Source organism: Dermochelys coriacea, chromosome 7 (genome assembly GCF_009764565.3).
Source record: "Dermochelys coriacea isolate rDerCor1 chromosome 7, rDerCor1.pri.v4, whole genome shotgun sequence".
Lineage (NCBI taxonomy): Eukaryota > Metazoa > Chordata > Testudines > Dermochelyidae > Dermochelys > Dermochelys coriacea.
Window position 1 is genome coordinate 29,251,069 of NC_050074.1, and position 16,802 is coordinate 29,267,870.

General features: G+C 43.9%; 1 protein-coding gene across 3 annotated transcripts in view; it reads left to right on the forward strand.

The window, feature by feature from the left end:
- The window catches only part of FGD3 (FYVE, RhoGEF and PH domain containing 3), a 176,764-nt gene that overhangs the window by 69,600 nt on the left and 90,362 nt on the right, over positions 1-16,802 (forward strand). Inside the window, exon 1 of one of the 3 annotated variants that reach the window (XM_043518271.1) lies at positions 15,146-15,294. The exons of the other annotated variants lie outside the window; for them this stretch is intronic. The gene's annotated coding sequence lies outside the window, so the exon portion shown is untranslated. Of the gene's footprint in view, positions 1-15,145; positions 15,295-16,802 lie in introns of those variants that run through there. 3 annotated transcript variants of the gene reach the window in all.

A 16,802-nucleotide genomic window follows, 5' to 3' on the forward strand; every position in this document is an offset into this window, starting at 1 on the left:
ATAGAAAAAAGAAGCCTCACTTAAAAGGGAAATTAGAAGGAAACAGGAGAGCTAAAATTGAAAAAAAACCAGTGTGTTCTCAGGTCAAACTAACAACAGACTTGTACAAGGCCAGAGAGCAGAAATACTTTCACTTCATTTATAAATCAGGATGTGGTATCATAGCTAGTCACTAGTTACCTTTTCCTTGATCAAGAGGAGGCCATATTACAGTTCTGTTGAGGAGATAAGTGACAAGAACACACAAAGCCATTGCAATACTTGACTTCCTGTGCTTCTGTTAATACACAAAAAGAAAAGGAGTACTTGTGGCACCTTAGAGACTAACAAATTTATTAGAGCATAAGCTTTCGTGAGCTACAGCTCACTTCATCGGATGCATCCAATGAAGTGAGCTGTAGCTCACGAAAGCTTATGCTCTAATAAATTTGTTAGTCTCTAAGGTGGCACAAGTACTCCTTTTCTTTTTGCGAATACAGACTAACATGGCTGCTACTCTGAAACCTGTTAATACACAGTTTGCTCAAGACAAAAGTGGCCATGTTCCACTCGTGCCAACATCCCTGCTGTCTCAAATATGAGGCCCACACGCTTATTCCTTGAGAAGGCTCCATTCTCCAAAAGAAGGCAACCTATTTTTCCTAAGGCCCCCTTGTCCACATTCCACGGGGAGACATTCCTATCTGGATCCCAAGCTGGCAGTCATTTCTCTAAGGCTTTGTCTACACTACGAAATTAGGTCTAATTTATAGAAGTCGGTTTTGTAGAAAGTGTTTTGTGTGTGTCCCCACACAAATGCTCTAAGTGCATGTAGTCGGCAGAGTGTGTCCACAGTACTGAGGCAACCATCGACTTCCGGAGCGTTGCACTGTATGTAGCTATCCCACAGTTCCCGCAGTCTCTGCCGCCCATTTGAATTCTCTGTAGAAATCCCAATGCCTGATGGGGCTAAAACATTGTTGTGGGTGGTTCTGGGTACATATCGTCAGGCCCCACTTCCCTCCCTCCTTCCATGAAAGCAACAGCAGACAATCGTTTTGCGTCTTTTTTCCTGAGTTACCCATGCAGATGCCATACCACAGCAAGCATGGAGCCCGCTCAGCTGTCACCGTATGTCTCCTGAGTGCTGGCAGACACAGTACTGTATTGCTACACAGCAGCAGCAGCTTATTGCCTTTTGGCAGCAGACAGTGCAGCATGACTGGTAGCCGTCGTCGATGTAGTCCAGGGTGCTCTTTTAACCGACCTCGATGAGGTCAGGGGCGCCTGGGCAAACATGGGAGTGACTCAGCCAGGTCATTACCCTTTTAAGTTTGGTCTCATGGCGATTCAGTCCTACTGGCAGTCCTACTGCACCGTCTTTTAATGAGCAGCCAGGAGACGACGATGGCCAGCAGTCATACTGCACCGTCTTCTGCCGAGCACCCAGGAGATGATGATGGCTAGCGGTCGTACTGCACAGTCTGCTGCCAGCAAGATGTATAAAGATAGATGAAGTGGATCAAAAGAAGAAATAGACCAGATTTGTTTTGTATTCATTTTCTCTTCCCTTCCTCCCTCCCTCCCTCCGTGAAATCAATGGCCTGCTAAACCCAGTTTTGGTTCTATCCTTGAGGTTTTGAGTTCTATCCTTGAGGGGGCCATTCTGTTTCTCGCAAAGCCACCCCCTTTGTTAATTCCCTGTAAGCCAACCCTGTAAGTCATGTTGTTGATCGCCCTTCCCTCCGTCAGAGCAACAGCAAAACAGTCGTTTCGCGATCTTTTCCCTGGATTGCCCGAGCAGGAGCAGACGCCATAGCACAGCAAGTATGGAGCCCATTCAGCTCACTACAGCAGTTATGACCATTGTAAACACCTTGCGCATTATCTTGCAATTTATGCAGAACCAGCACCTGAAAAACCAGGTGAGAAAGCAACAGAAGCATGGTGATAACATGAACACACTTTTCTCTAAAACCACGTTCCCCTGCAATTTGGAGATAATGGTGTTAATGGGGCAGGTTCATCCCGTGGAACACCAATTCTGGGCCCAGGAAAAAGCACAGAGTGGTGGGACCGCATAGTGTTGCAGGTCTGGGATGATGCCCAGTGGCTGTGAAACTTTTGCATGTGTAAGGGCACTTTCATGGAACTTTGTGACTTGCTTTCTCCTGCCCTGAAGCGCAAGAATACCAAGATGAGCGCAGCCCTCACAGTTCACAAGTGAGTGGCAATAGCCCTGTGGAAGCTTGCAACGCCAGACAGCTACCGGTCAGTCGGTAATCAATTTGGAGTGGGCAAATCTACTGTGGGGGTTGCTGTGATGCAAGTAGCCAACGCAGTCATTGAGCTGCTGCTATCAAAGGTAGTGACTCTGGGAAATGTGCAGGTCATACTAGATGGCTTTGCTGCAATGAGATTCCCTAACTGTAGTGGGGCTATAGACGGAACACATATCCCTATCTTGGGACTGGCCCACCAGGGCAGCCAGTACATAAACCGCAAGGGGTACTTTTCAATGGTGCTGCAAGCACTGGTGGATCACAAGGGACGTATCACCAACATCAACGTGGGATGGCCAGGAAAGGCCATGCTTCCGTTGCCTTCTCACTCGCGTCTTCAGGAACTCTGGTCTGTTTAAACAGCTGCAGGAAGGGATTTACTTCCCAGATCAGAAATAACTGTTGGGGATGTTGAAATGCCTATAATTATCCTTGGGGACCCAGCCTACCCCTGAAATGCCCTGGCTCATGAAGCCATACACACGCACCCTGGACAGTAGTCAGGAGCTGTTCAACTATAGGCTGAGCAAGTGCAGAGTGGTGGTAGAGTGTGCATTTGGACGTTTAAAGAGTCGCTGGCGCAGTTTACTGACTCGCTCAGACCTCAGCGAAACCAATATTCCCATTGTTATTGCTGCTTGCAGTGTGCTCCACAATCTCTGTGAGAGTAAGGGGGAGACGTTTATGGTGGGGTGGGAGGTTAATCCAAATCGCATGGCCGCTGAATACGCACAGCCGGACACCAGGGCGCTTAGAAGAGCACAGCAGGAAGCGCTGCGCATCAGAGAAGCTTTGAAAACCAGTTTCATGACTGGCGAGGGTACTGTGTGACACTTCTGTTTGTTTCTCCTTGATGAAAACCCGCCCCCTTGGTTGCCTCTAAATTCCCTGTAAGCCACCCACCCTCCCCCCTTCAATCACAGCTTGCTTGCAAAGGAAATAAAGTCACTATCATTTAAAAAACACGTATTCTTTATTAACTGATTATAAAAATAGGGAGATAACTCACAAGGTAGCCCGGGTGGGGTGTGGGAGGAGGGTAGCAGGGAAGGAAAAGGCCACTTTAAAACTTGTTGAATGACAGCCTTATGTTGCTTGGGCTGGCCACTGGGGTGGAGTGGTTGGGTGCCTGGAGCCTCCCCCCCCACGTTTTTGGGTGTCTGGGTGAGGAGGCTATGGAACTAGGGGAGGAGGGAGGGCGGTTAAGCAGGGGCTGCAGTGGCAGTCTGTGATCCTGCTGCTGTTCATGAACCTCCACCAGACGCTGGAGCATGTCAGTTTGATCCCGCAGTAGCCCCAGCATTGCCTCATGCCTCCTCTGATCTTCCTGTCGCCACCTCTCCTCATGTTTGTCAGCCACTGTCCTGTACTCTGCTATTGTGTCCCTCCACACACCTCTGTCAGTACCGGATGACTGTATGAGCTCAGAGAACATGTCATCATGCGTGTGTTTTTTTCCGCCGCCTTATCTGAGATAGCCTTTGGGACGGAGGAGGGAGGCTTGAAACATTTGCAGCTGCTGGAGGAATAAGAGGGAGTGAAGTATTTAAAAAGATACATTTTACAGAACAATGGCTATACTCTTTCACGGTGAACAATACTATTCACATTACATAGCATATGTGATTTTGGTACAAGGTCGCATTTTGCATCTTATATTGAATGCTTGCGGCTTTGGTGTTAGAGATCATACATGCAGTGCTGGGCAACAGAATTCGGTTAGCAGGCAGCCATGGTAAGCCATAGTCTTTCGGCTTCCGCAACCTTCATAACAGCAGCCCCCTCCTTTCCCATACCAAGCAAAACCCGTTGAGTTGGCCATTTAGTGCTGCGGTTTTCCTCTTAACGTGCAGCAGCAGAAACCAAACTAACACCCTCCCCCCATACAATTCTCTGGGATGATCGCTTTTCCCCTCCCCCCACCACCTGGCTGGTATCAGGGAAGATCCTTGCTAGCCAAATGCGAACAGCTCAGTGCCAATGCCCCCCTGCACCGCGTGGCTAACTGCGGGGAGGTTACCTTTTCAGCCACAGGCAAACAGCCCAGTAGGAATGGGCACCTCTGAATGTCCACTTAATTAAATTCCCCTATTTCAACCAGGTTATCATGAACAATATCACTCTCCTGAGGATAACACAGAGAGAGAAAGAATGGATGTTGCTTGAATGCCAGCAAACACCGGGACCATACGCTGCCAGGCTTTGTCATGCAATGATACCAGATTACTTGCTACTAGCATGGCGTGATAAAGTGTCCTACCATGGAGGACAGAATAAGGCTGCTCTCCCCAGAAATCTTCTGCAAAGGCTTTGAGTACCTCCGGAAGAGCTTCATGGAGATGTCACTAGAGGATTTCTGCTCCATCCCCAGACATGTTAACAGACTTTTCCAAGAGCAGTACCTGCCATGAATGCATCCCAAGTCCTCAGGGCTACTTAATCATTAAAAAATGCTTGCTTTTGTAACATGTATTATATTTAAAAAGGTACACTCACCAGAGGTCCCTTCTCCGGCTTTGTTGGGTTGGGAGAGTATTTCAGTCAGGGTGATAAAAAGATCCTGGCTGTCGGGGAGAACGGTGTCCTGTATGCTCTCCCCAAGCTCGTCATCCTCCTCCTCATCTTTCCCATCTGCAAAATCCTCAGGCATGGCGGAGAGTACCCCATCATCAGAGTCCACGGACAGAGGTGGGGTAGTGGTGGCGGTCCCCCCTAGAATTGCATGCAGCTCAGCGTAGAAGCGGCATGTCTGGGGCTCTGTCCCGGAGCGTCCATTTGTTTCTTTGCTTTTCTGGTATGCTTGTCTGAGCTCAAGTTTCATGCGGCACTGTGTTGCGTCCCTGATGCAGCCTCTGTCCCTCATAGCCTCTGAGATTTTTTGAAATGTTTTGGCATTTCATCTTTTGGAACGTAGTTCTGATAGCACGGATTCCTCTCCCCATATAGTGATCAGATCCAGTACCTCCCGTTCGGTCCACTCTGGAGCTCTTTTTCAATTCTGGGACTGCATGATTACCTATGCTGATGAGCTCGCCTGGCCAAACAGGAAATGAGATTCAAAAGTTCCCGGGGCTTTTCCTGTACACCTGGTCAGTGCATTCAAGTTCAGAGTGCTGTCCAGAGCAGTCACAGTGATTCACTGTGGGATAGCTCCTGGAGGCCAATACCTTCGAATTGTGTCCACAATAACCCTAATTTGAAACGGTGATGTTGATTTCAGTGCTAATCCCCTCGTTGGGGAGGAGTACAGAAATTGGTTTTAAGAGCCCTTTATGTTGAAAAAATGGCTTCGTTGTGTGGACGGATGCAGAGTTAATTCGAATTTAACGCTGCTAAATCTGACAAACTCATAGTGTAGACCAGGCCCAACTGAGCAAGACTCACAAGGGTTAAAATAGCTACTAACCACTCCTTTACTTCGAGACATCACTGATATCCAAATAATTACCCAAATTCTTATAAGGTAGATTCTGCTACTAACATTCAAGTTACAAAGATTATCTCTTGGTAATAAGCTCTTAAGTGTCTTTAAAACTAAACTTAGCTTCTTTTTTATTTTTAATTTCCAAGAATGTCCATATATTTGTCCTGTTGGTACTTAGTTCAAATATTAGAAATTTTACCTTTAAATTATGTTTCTATATCTCTTATAGCAATCTGGAACTATTAGATCTACATAGTCAGTGACTTCAGACTGATGCCAAAATTAAAGTTTTATGTGTAACTGATGTTTCTGTATTTCCCACATGCCAATCTGAAACTGTCGAGTCATACACTGTTATCTGACCAAACTGTACCCAAATTAGTGATCTCTCTTTAAATATTCGTACATGCATGCAGATAGCTGCATCTGCTTCATACTGCATAGGCTTAAGCTGTTGTTCTTATCCTCCTAGCTAAGACATTCTGTCACTTTCATTAGTTTAGTAGTTCTTCTGTGAACCCCCAGAATTTGTGTAATACCTTAACATACCTGCTATTTTGACTGTAGAAATAAAACCTACACAATAATATTAAGCAGTCTTCAAGGTTGGAGTGAAATATACATACAGGACATGGAAAATAGGTTTACAATAAGATTATTCAAAATTCCTGCAACATGGTGCTGGAAACCTATCACGGGATATAATTAGCCAGCTATGAGATACTTTTTCTTAAGTGTAGTTCTCAAGTTTTTCAAAATGTACACTCAGACAGTTTGTAGAGAGAGAAATCCAACCGTATCTGAAGTAAACACTGTTGGGTATTGCATATGCATTTCCCATAACTGGAAATCAACAGAAATTTTAGATTTACCAAAGGAAAGAGAGAGAGGCAGATAGAGCAAGACAAATTCATGCTTCTGTTCAAAACATTTAGTTGACTTTTTCCATGGGAAGAGTAATTATGTTTCTCTAGATAAAAAACCATGCATAATAATCTTCATGACTTCAAGACAAGAGATAGAGAAGAAAACACATTTCTTCATGTACCAAGTGAAGTATGATAAACAATAAAAAGGCTGGAGGAGCCCCAGACTGGCCTAAGCCCGGAGTGCCCCACCCCTCTTGTCCAGAGGAGCTCCAGTCCGGCCGAAGCCCCAAACTCCCCCACCTGCCTAGAGGAGCCCCGGGCCAGCTGCAGCCATGCCTCCCTTCCCCTTCCTTCCCCAGACCCAAGCCACCAGATACGTTTTTCATTATTATTTTGACTTCTATTATGTCAAAACATTTTTAAATTTACTTCAGAATTGTTATACAGACAACTTTTACAAAAAAAGCAAAAGAAACAATAAATAATAAAAAAGACAAGAACGTGAAAAGCAACTTATTTGTGTTTCTATTCTGTTAGGTCCAGTAAAGAATAAAGATAACTGTGCATGATTTTTTTTGAGTCTGCCAAAAAAAACCCAGAACCTTGCATAAATAAATTATAATGATTTGGATGTATATATGTGCATATTACTTTATTAACTTTAGGAAAAATAAATAATTTTAGGAAAAAGTGTCAGTGCGGCCACCACCAAGAGTTGGTGGCCATACTCTAAGGCCACCAAAAAATCTGTTGCGAGAACCCCTGAGCTAGATTGACATCATATGTGACAGAAGTAGCCCAGTAGCAGAACTAGCAATGCTGCTCACAATGTGCATCATAAAAAGCTACCAAAGAGGGAACTGGAATAACATTCTTTTACAAAAGAAAGATAGACAGGAATATAAGATCAGCCAGCATCCTCTCTGAAGTCTACAAAGTTTATTTATCATCTACTGAAATTGCAAAGCAATAAGTTCTACTTCAATTCCAGATACCAGTCAAAAGGGCCCATCTCCAGATAGTAAACAAACTAATTGAAATATTATAAACAGTGCTTAACTTGAGAGAAAATAATTGACTTCTTGGCAATACTATTTTATGATGTTCAAATGAATAAAATAAAATGCATCATTCCCACTGTGTTTGTGGGTAGGAGTTGTTGGCATTTTGTTTACATTTTACATTTATCTTTGGTCTCTTATGAATGAAAAATAAAAGGTTTAGCACCTGTTTATGATTCTTTGCACTCATCATTCCCTTTCTTCCATATATATTAGGAACATGTATTGAACAGCTGTAATTCTTGAGGTGGATGTTTCACTGCCTATAGACAGGAGTTTCTGGTTTGCAGTTTTACAATCTGAGATTATTTTTTTAAAAATTATGATAAATAGGAGCCATATTTCTCTAGTTTCTGTAGTCTAGAATTCAGTATGTTAACTGGCCCATTACCAGGGTCTTCTGTAGCAGTATTAGGATGTAGCCTTTTTCTAGTCATTAACCTTATTACAAGTCACAGCAGTGACAGGTTTTTCCTAGGGTTCTCTTTCCCCAAAGTAGCTGATTTGTCATCTCCAGCCAGGATCTTTGGTTTCCCCTTCTTCCTCCTCTTCTAAGTTCCACATTGGTTTCCTCGGAAGCTAATGGATTCCATTTATTTTGATCCCCTCCCATCAACACTAATTCACCTACATGGAATTCATCTAACATGGAATCGCGGGGTAACCTAAGATCTCTTTCTGGAAGCCCCAGGTAATATACCTCATCAGATGCCCTGGATGCATGACCACAACTCCCTCTGTCCGCTGAAACTCCACCAAGGACGCATGGCAGTATGTGGGTTTATAACTGTAAACTTCTTTTAATGGGAGAATTGCTGGGTTTTGTGTTTAATTTAAAGCTATAATTTAGCCTGTCTGACCATTTGAGCCTTCTGTCTGTGCACCTCAACATCCAAAACATGAGCCCTTCCTTTCCCAGGAAGATAATGGACTAAACTCCATGAGAATGGGCAAAATAGTCACAGATCACTCTCTTGTAAGTCCTTTCACAGATGAACACAGAATACATTTTCTTGACAGGAAGAAGGGTTTTATTATGATGAATGAGTCCTGATTTATATTACACTGATTATGCTAACCAAAGAACATATTTCAAGTTAACAATTCCCTTGAGACTATGTATCTGTACTGTTTTAACAACATAAGAATTGCAATATCAGACCAGTCCATTAGCTTCAAGTCACAAAATTATATATGGGTTAGAAACACACAAAGTTTATCAAAGCTATTTTGAATTGCCCCATCAGATTATATCCATCTGGATGATTTATTGCACTCTGGGCTGCTGTTCCTGGAACTGAGACGAGACTCACGGATCTGTAATTCCCAGGATTACCCTTCTTTCTTTGTTAATGTGAGCATTATGTTGACCACCCTCTAGTTATTTACAAGATTAATGTGAAGATTAGAAAGTTACCAGCTACTAATGAATATGACTAGAAACACCACAAACTAAGTGACACCAAAAATGTTTCAGATACTTTGGTAACTTCATAATTTACCATTTTACTATTGCTTTATCAGTTTTTGCTAATAACATGCAGCCCTCAATTAATCCTTCACACTGTATAGGTGATCTACATCTGAAGCTTTTAATGACATGTATTAGCATTAGTAAACTCTCATTTAGCAAATGTACATAGTATAAATTATCCATTGCTTAAGATTTAATGAAAATGCAGTGTTGTATTTCATGAGGTTTGCCCAATTAGCAGGATGTTTTAAAAGCTCAAAATGTTAATTTAGTTTTATTACGCCAATATATTAGCCACTGCCTGTTAAATAACATATTTAAGTACTACATAAAATACAGACTCTGAGTTCACTTCGCCTCTGCAACCAGGCTCTCCTGGGTTGCAGTGGAGGTGGGAGGTTGCATCTACCTGACCCTGTGACCCAGAGGATGTTACAGCAGCTGGGGGCTGTGCCCTAAGGGACCCTTGCCAGTGGAGGGCAGGCAAAGTGTACTTCTGCTCTGACATTGTCCCCCACACCCAAAAGAATAGCTATACCAGAAGTGGGAGGAAAGGGGGAGTAGGGAGACTGGGATAGGAGCCACCTCTGCTAGCCTTACACCAATGGCGATTTCCCTTACACAAGAGGCACCAGCTGGTATCCGTCCACTTTGCACTGTAGGTGCAGCTACATATTCAGTGGAGATCCAGCTTTTCTGTTTTATAACACATGCCACTACTCCACACCATGGAAGGTAGCAAACACAACTTTATCATTTTAAACTTTATCACTTTCTCATAACGTGTATTTTTTAAAAGGGGAAAGCTATTCTGATGATAAAGTTGCATACAAAGAAAAGGTAGCACCACTCCACTAATATGTATCTCAACTGTTTCACAAAAATGATTAAAGCAGTAAGAATGCTATACACTTTTCATGAGTTACAACTGCTTTGTGGGTTTTCTATTAATAATTTATAACCCCTTGCAGAAGATGATGTATAGCATGACTTGTTTCTGTTTAATATAGATGTAAACCTAAGGCTCCAGAGTCCAATAAAATAAGTCTTTTTCCCCTCCTCTAATAGACATGGCTGAAATACCAGTGCTGAGAGGTGTACTATTAGCATTATTTGCTATTTATACCGCACAATAGCAGTGCATGATGACACTTCAAGGGGAAAAAAGAGGAAACAAAGAATAGGGGCTGCATGAACACTTCCAACTTCTTGCTGTGAGACTTCCACAAAATTTATCACTAGAAACATTGAGTGTATGTTTGTGGTCCCTTGGTTTTCAAGTCAACTTTTTCATCAGTTTCAACTAAAGTTAACTCAAAGGAGAGATGTGCTCTTTGTTTTGTTAGTGGCTATGGGATCATGGGTAAAAAAAAGGGGGGGGTTTGAGGATTGATAGGCAAGGGGGAGAGAGAGAATTTAAGTCTCTACACAGGTACTTTCTTTATCATGGTGAAGAAGCAGGAAAGAGAAAGAGGTGATGGGGTAGCAGCAGCTGTGGATGCATTGCCTGTTGATGAGGAGTGGGGGCAACTGGTTAGGTCAACTGAGGATAATCTCCAGGTAAACAAGGCCTTAAGAGCTCTGGATTTTGTGGTTGGAGCCCCAAAAGCCTTCACAGGAGTGCCCTGTGCCCAGCAGCCCAAGTCTGTGTTGCAAGTGCTAGAGGGTTATAAAACAGATATGTTCGACAGCCAGACAAACCTGGTGTAGTAATTTGCACTATAACTAGTAAATGTGCTGTCAGCTGAAGACCGAAGTTACTCTTCCTCTCTCTGTAGCCTCTGACTTGATAACTAACAGTTGCAATAATGAGCAAAGAACACAAAAGGGCAGCATACACCATAACAGACGTAGCAGTATACAGTAAGGGCCTTGTGTACAGCTTGGGGTGCACCGTGGACAGTGACTTGAGTGAAGACGCCTCATCCTCCCTGTCCTTGCTACAGGCCACGCTATCCTACACAATCACTTTGTGGCAGCAGGTACATGTTCATTTTATATAGGGGAGTTACTTCTCTGGTCCCTGTCAAAAGGTGAGTTTACACATTACACAAGTGTGCCTGCTGTACTAAACACTCACTCAGAATAAACACTGGAAGGAGAGCAGCTTACGTAAGGTACACTTACTTAGATAGCACAGGCCACAGATCCCTCCTGAGCAGCAGTAGGTATTCTGTTGGCAGACAAGAGAAATTTTGAAGATAACATTGCCCCCATCTGTGCAGCTCAAAGCTCTGTGTGTTCCTCAAGATCTCAGACAGGCGTAGTCAATAGGTGGACCGTGGATCAAATTCAGACCACCAGATGCTTTTGAACAGACCCCGAAATCTTTTTATTTACTCAGTATCATCATTATTGTTATTTTTTATTATTTTTCTCTGGGGTCTGGACCTTGACTATACCTTGACCAAGAAATTTGGAACTTGACAAAAAGTAATTGATTACCCCCGCTATATGGTAAGATATACAAGTCCACCAAATGTCCCAAAAGAGCTTTATATTATGTGTGCTGCTAATGATAAGTTCGTTGCTGCTGCTAACTCATTTATCTTCCTCTCAGCCATGCTGCTGCAGCCAGCCACCACCACCACTGCAAAAGGGGCATGTGGGCTGAGTCCATACTTGAAATGTTGAGCAATCAATATTTGATTGCACTAATTTTCTGAATCTAGGTAGTGGTCATGGTGTTTTAGAACTGTGAACAGAGTGTGCTGTATTTCACTATGCAGTGTGCCAAATAATGCTACAATAGTCTGCTTGCTACATGGACTATGAAGAAAGAGTTGCACCACTCTGGAGAAAAAATGTCAAAGGATACAATGTTGGTTTTTAAATCAAAAACCCAATTAATAGTGATGAACCATCCCTTTAGCTATCATTCGCATCCAGGAATGGTGGATCCCAGCCACGATGGCTGGTGATGCTGCAAGGTTGCTTTAGGTGAGAACTTATTTTAGACCAGTGGTTTTCAGCCAGTGGTACGTGTATACTTGGGGTACACAAGGGTCTTCCAGGAAGCACATAAACTAATCTAAATATTTGCCTAGTTTTAAAACAGGCTGCATTAAAAAGCACTAGCTAAGTCACTACAAACTAAAATTTCATACAGACAAAATGAGAAATTAAGCCATTTGTCAGTAATAGTGTGCTGTGACACTTTTGTATTTTTATGTCTGATTTCGTAAACAAGCAGTTTTTAAATGAGGTGAAACTTGCGGCTACACAAAACAAAACAGACTCCTGAAAGGGGTACAGTAGTCTGGAAAGGTTGAGAGCCATTGTAAATTTTAGACAACGATGTTAGCCTGTTAAAGTTAAGTTTTTAGACTCTAAGACAGGGGCGGGCAAACTTTTTGGCCTGAGGGCTGCATCGGGTTTCGGAAATTGTATGGAGGGCTGGTTAGGGGAGGCTGTGCCTCCCCAAAATGCCAGGCGTGGCTCAGCCCTCACCCCCTATATGCCCCCCCACTTCTCGCTCCCTGACTCCCCCCCTGAGACTCCTGCCCCATCCAACTCCCCTGTTCCCTGACGGTCCCCCCCAGGACCCTTGCCCCATCCACCCACCCTGGGCCCTCACTGCCCCTGGAATGGGGATTCCCCCTGACTGCCCCCCGCTGCCCCATCCAACCCATCCTCTCATTCCTGACGGCCCCCCGGGACTCCTGCCCCATCCAACCACCCCTTCTCCCTGTCCCCGGAATGACCCCGGAACCCATGCCCCTGACTGTCCCCCGCTGTCCCATCCAACCCTTCCTCCCTCCTTCCTGACTGCCCTCCCGGTACCCTTGCCCCTACTCAACCCCCCCCGTTCTCCGCCCTCTGACTGCCCCGACCACTATCCCCTCTCCTGAACTCCCTTGCCCTCTATCCAACCACCCTGCTCTGTGCCCCCTTACCACGCTGCATGGAGCACTAGTGGCTGGCGGCGCTAAAGCCGCGCCACCCAGCCGGAGCCAGCCACAGCCACAGCGGCACAGTGAGCTGAGGCTGCAGGGGAGGGGGAACAGCAGGGGAGGAGCCAGGGGCTAGCCTCCCGGGTCAGGAGCCGGGCAGGAGGGAGCTGCGGGATGGATGTGGGCCGCAGGCCGTAGTTTGCCCACCTCTGCTCTAAGAAGTGTTATACTTTTGTTTCATATGAAACCATTCTGTTTCCAATGTTCTTACTTGCTACTCACTTGAATCTTTGCATCTCTGTTGTTTGTTAATAAACTTATTTTCATTTGTGTTATAAATACATCTCAGTGCTGTGTTGTTTTCCCCAGTTGAATCAAACAAGCGAATGTGTATACTGTGCCCTTTGGGGACAGCAAGCCTAGTTATTTCTGTGAGTGTCCAGTGACAAGGGCTCAACACTACAGGGGATGCTTTCAGATTAGACATGCTTTGTCTGGCAGAAAGCCTGTTTGTCAACTCTGCCTGGTTACATAGTTTCACATATATTTTTAGTAGGTATGCATAACTCTTTTCATGCCGTTCGTACAAACATTTTGCAATGCCTATGATGACCAGTGTGTTACTGGCTTTCATTTGATATTTTACGTGGCAAAGTTTGTGGATAAATACCATGAAAGTGGTTTGTTAGGTGCAGTGAGTTTGTCAGGCCTGATAGGAGTTGCTGTTCCAGAACAGTGAACCCTTTGCCAGCTAGCATTGAGGGGTTCTGAGGGTCTCAAAGTCAGAGAAAAGGTTGTTGCAGTAACCCAGCCATGAGATGATGGGGCCTGGATGAGAATTTTAGCTGTGTGGATGGGTATGAAAGGCTGCATGTTAGAGATATTATGCAGAAGGAATTTATGGGATTTAGACTTAGCCTGGATGTGAAGACCTAGGGTGGTCCAAGTCAAAGATGATGCCTAAGTGACAGGATGGATGGTGATCCTGCCCATGGTGATTGAGAAAGGAGATAGCGGGAAGTATGTGGCGGGGTGGGGGTGGAAGAGAAGGAGCTTTGTTTTGACCGTGCATAGTTGAGCTGATGGCTAGATATCCACAAGGAGATGTTAAAGAGACAGGGTGAGATTTTAGTTTGGACAGAAGGAGACTAGTCTGGAGCAGAGAGAGAGATTTGTGAGTCATCAGCATAGAGAGGGTAGTTGAATGTGTGGTTGCTGATGAGAGTTAGTAGGGATAAAGTATAGAGGGAGAAGAGGGACAGAGCTCTCTGGAACCCTCCCACTATTGAAAATAATAGTTCTCTTATGGGACATTGGGGACCCCCACTAGTCAGATCTTGTGCTGAAAATTGTCCATTTAGTTCTACGCTTTTATCAGTTCCTAAGTTTTATGCTTTTACCAGTTCCTAATTCCTGTCTGACTAGACCTGGCTTGTAAATGGGGAAAACTCTCTGTGAAAAATCACTTCCTGTTTTTTTGTAGAAAGTTTGTCTTGTTGGAAATTCTTCTGACAAGTTGTACCACATGATGACTTAATTTCCCAAATAGCCCCTTGTGCAGGACAGTATCACAGCAGCATTTATGTGTGCCCTTATTCTGGCTTTTGAGAGCTCCCTGTACAGTCCCCTCACTCCTTTTCCTTCTGCTGAGATCAAAAGGGATTTCCACACACAGCTGGGAATCATGTGATAGGCGCATTAGCCCATAGGCCACTCCTGTGGTGACATGGTATCCCCATGAAGTTTCAAGGTGGCCAAAATTGAGATTGTCAGTTTTGTGCCTCTGCTGCTGGTGGTCATTTTTCAGCCATACACTATCATTATGGGAAAGCCTTTGTTCTGCAGTATGGAATTGTAACTAAGGAGAAATCTGGTTTTTGGTTTTTACAGACGTAAAGATCTGTTTTTATCACCCTCTTGCTACTTTTGAAACTTGCAGTAAATTGCCTTACAGAAACCTCTCCTTCCTATTTAGCACATCTCAAAGGACCATTAAACTTGATCTTTTTAAAACCAAACAGCCTTTTTTGCTAACTTGAAGCAATATCCACTAACAGCTATCTAGCAACATTCTTCAGAGATCAAGTTTGGTAGGTGTTATCATTTGCTGCTCAAACAACCACATTGTTTTAAAAAAAAATTCAGTTCCTGTGAATGTGAGGCTTTACACGTAATAAGCCAGAAATGTAAATGCACTGTCATTTTAGGACCAATGCTCTGAGAGTCAGAAGCCGGAACTTGTGCTTTTTATTTTTGGATATCTTATTGTTAGAAAAAATAAGAAAAATGTGGGTCTGTCCGCCAAAGCACAAGTAAGTAGAACTTTTGATATAAAACTTCAAATGCAATCAATGCTGGATTCTAGCTTTCTAAAGAGAATGCTATTGTTACTGAAATTGTCTTCTGTAATCGCTGCAATGCCAAAAGAGAAGATGCAGTTTTAATTACTAACGTAATTCAGCTTAGTAAAAAGGCACTCACATGCCGCTTGACATGCAGGTAGATTCAAAGTCTGTTTCATACCAGCACCATCTGCAGCTACATTAAAGCAAGGTAAGAGGAGTGCTGTGGTCAAGTTTTAGGGGGAATGATTTGAGCAGAGGGAAACATAGAAAGTAGGACTTGATTGTTTTATTAGAGATGTTTAGGGGTCACAGGTCAGAAAGAAGAAATGTTTTTAAATGGAGTTTTAAAACACTCCTGGAGTCAATTAGGCACCAGAAGTAGAGGGAGAAGGAGGTTTCAGACGGCACTGGAGATCTGTTGCTCACGCTGGCTGGACAAGAAAGGGGAGGGACAAAAAAATTCTGGTGAGTGAGGAGCACATGGAATGGGAGAGAACAGAAGAGATGTAAGATTCAGGGCATCACAAGTCCATGAAACATTTGAAGCTAATATAGGGTTATATTGTAGCAGGTTCGGTAACGGGCAGGATGATGATATGCAGCTATAAAATCTGTAAGTAAATGAAAAGCATCAGGATTAATTTAATCAGAGTGTATTGTGCTTGGTCCTTAACCCTTGTGACACTAGGATTTTCTGCCAACTGAATGCTTTTCGCTGCACATAGAGGTTTTTGTGCAGTTGTATAGAGCACAGGCATTTCTCACGATACTATGCCACACTGTGCACATGTTTCACCCCTGCTGGCACAGGGGGTGTGAATTGCTCTCCCAAAGAGGAGTCAGTTTCAGGAGAGGGGGTTCTACCAAGGGACAGCACCTTTACTCTGTGACTGGGTCTCTCGCAAGAGTTTTTTGCCTGTGAACGTACTGAATCGGCACATCTTCCAATGTCCTGGCTATGTCCTTCCCCTTACCCAGCTCTGCCCTTCTTGGTGTTGTACTATTCAGCTGTGGGCACCCCATGGACTTGTGCTTGAGGGTAACACTAGCACAATTCACTCTTCCTGGTTGATTTCCTGTATATGGGGACCTGCAGGCCTGAGTGACGTGGAAGTTGTAACCAAGGACTGAGTAAAGTTGTATATATCTCAATGAAGGACTAGTCCCTAGCTCTTGGCTATATGATATTTATTGGACAGTACTGTTACACAATGCATCAAGTGGATGTTTTAGCTGAAAATGCAGTTACTTCTTACAACCTACTGGAGGTGCATCATCAAAAAATTTGGAACCCAGATTTTCAAGACCTCAGCTTCCATTCAGGCACGTAAATAGGGACCAGCTTTTCAAAATAGCTCGATGTTAACACTAGCACACTAGACGTTAGAGGCAGAACTCTCTAGAAAAGCTGCCCAATAGAGTGCATACAGAGAGCTGCCCTATATTGTGCTTCTCTAGCTCCAAGCTAGCTACAA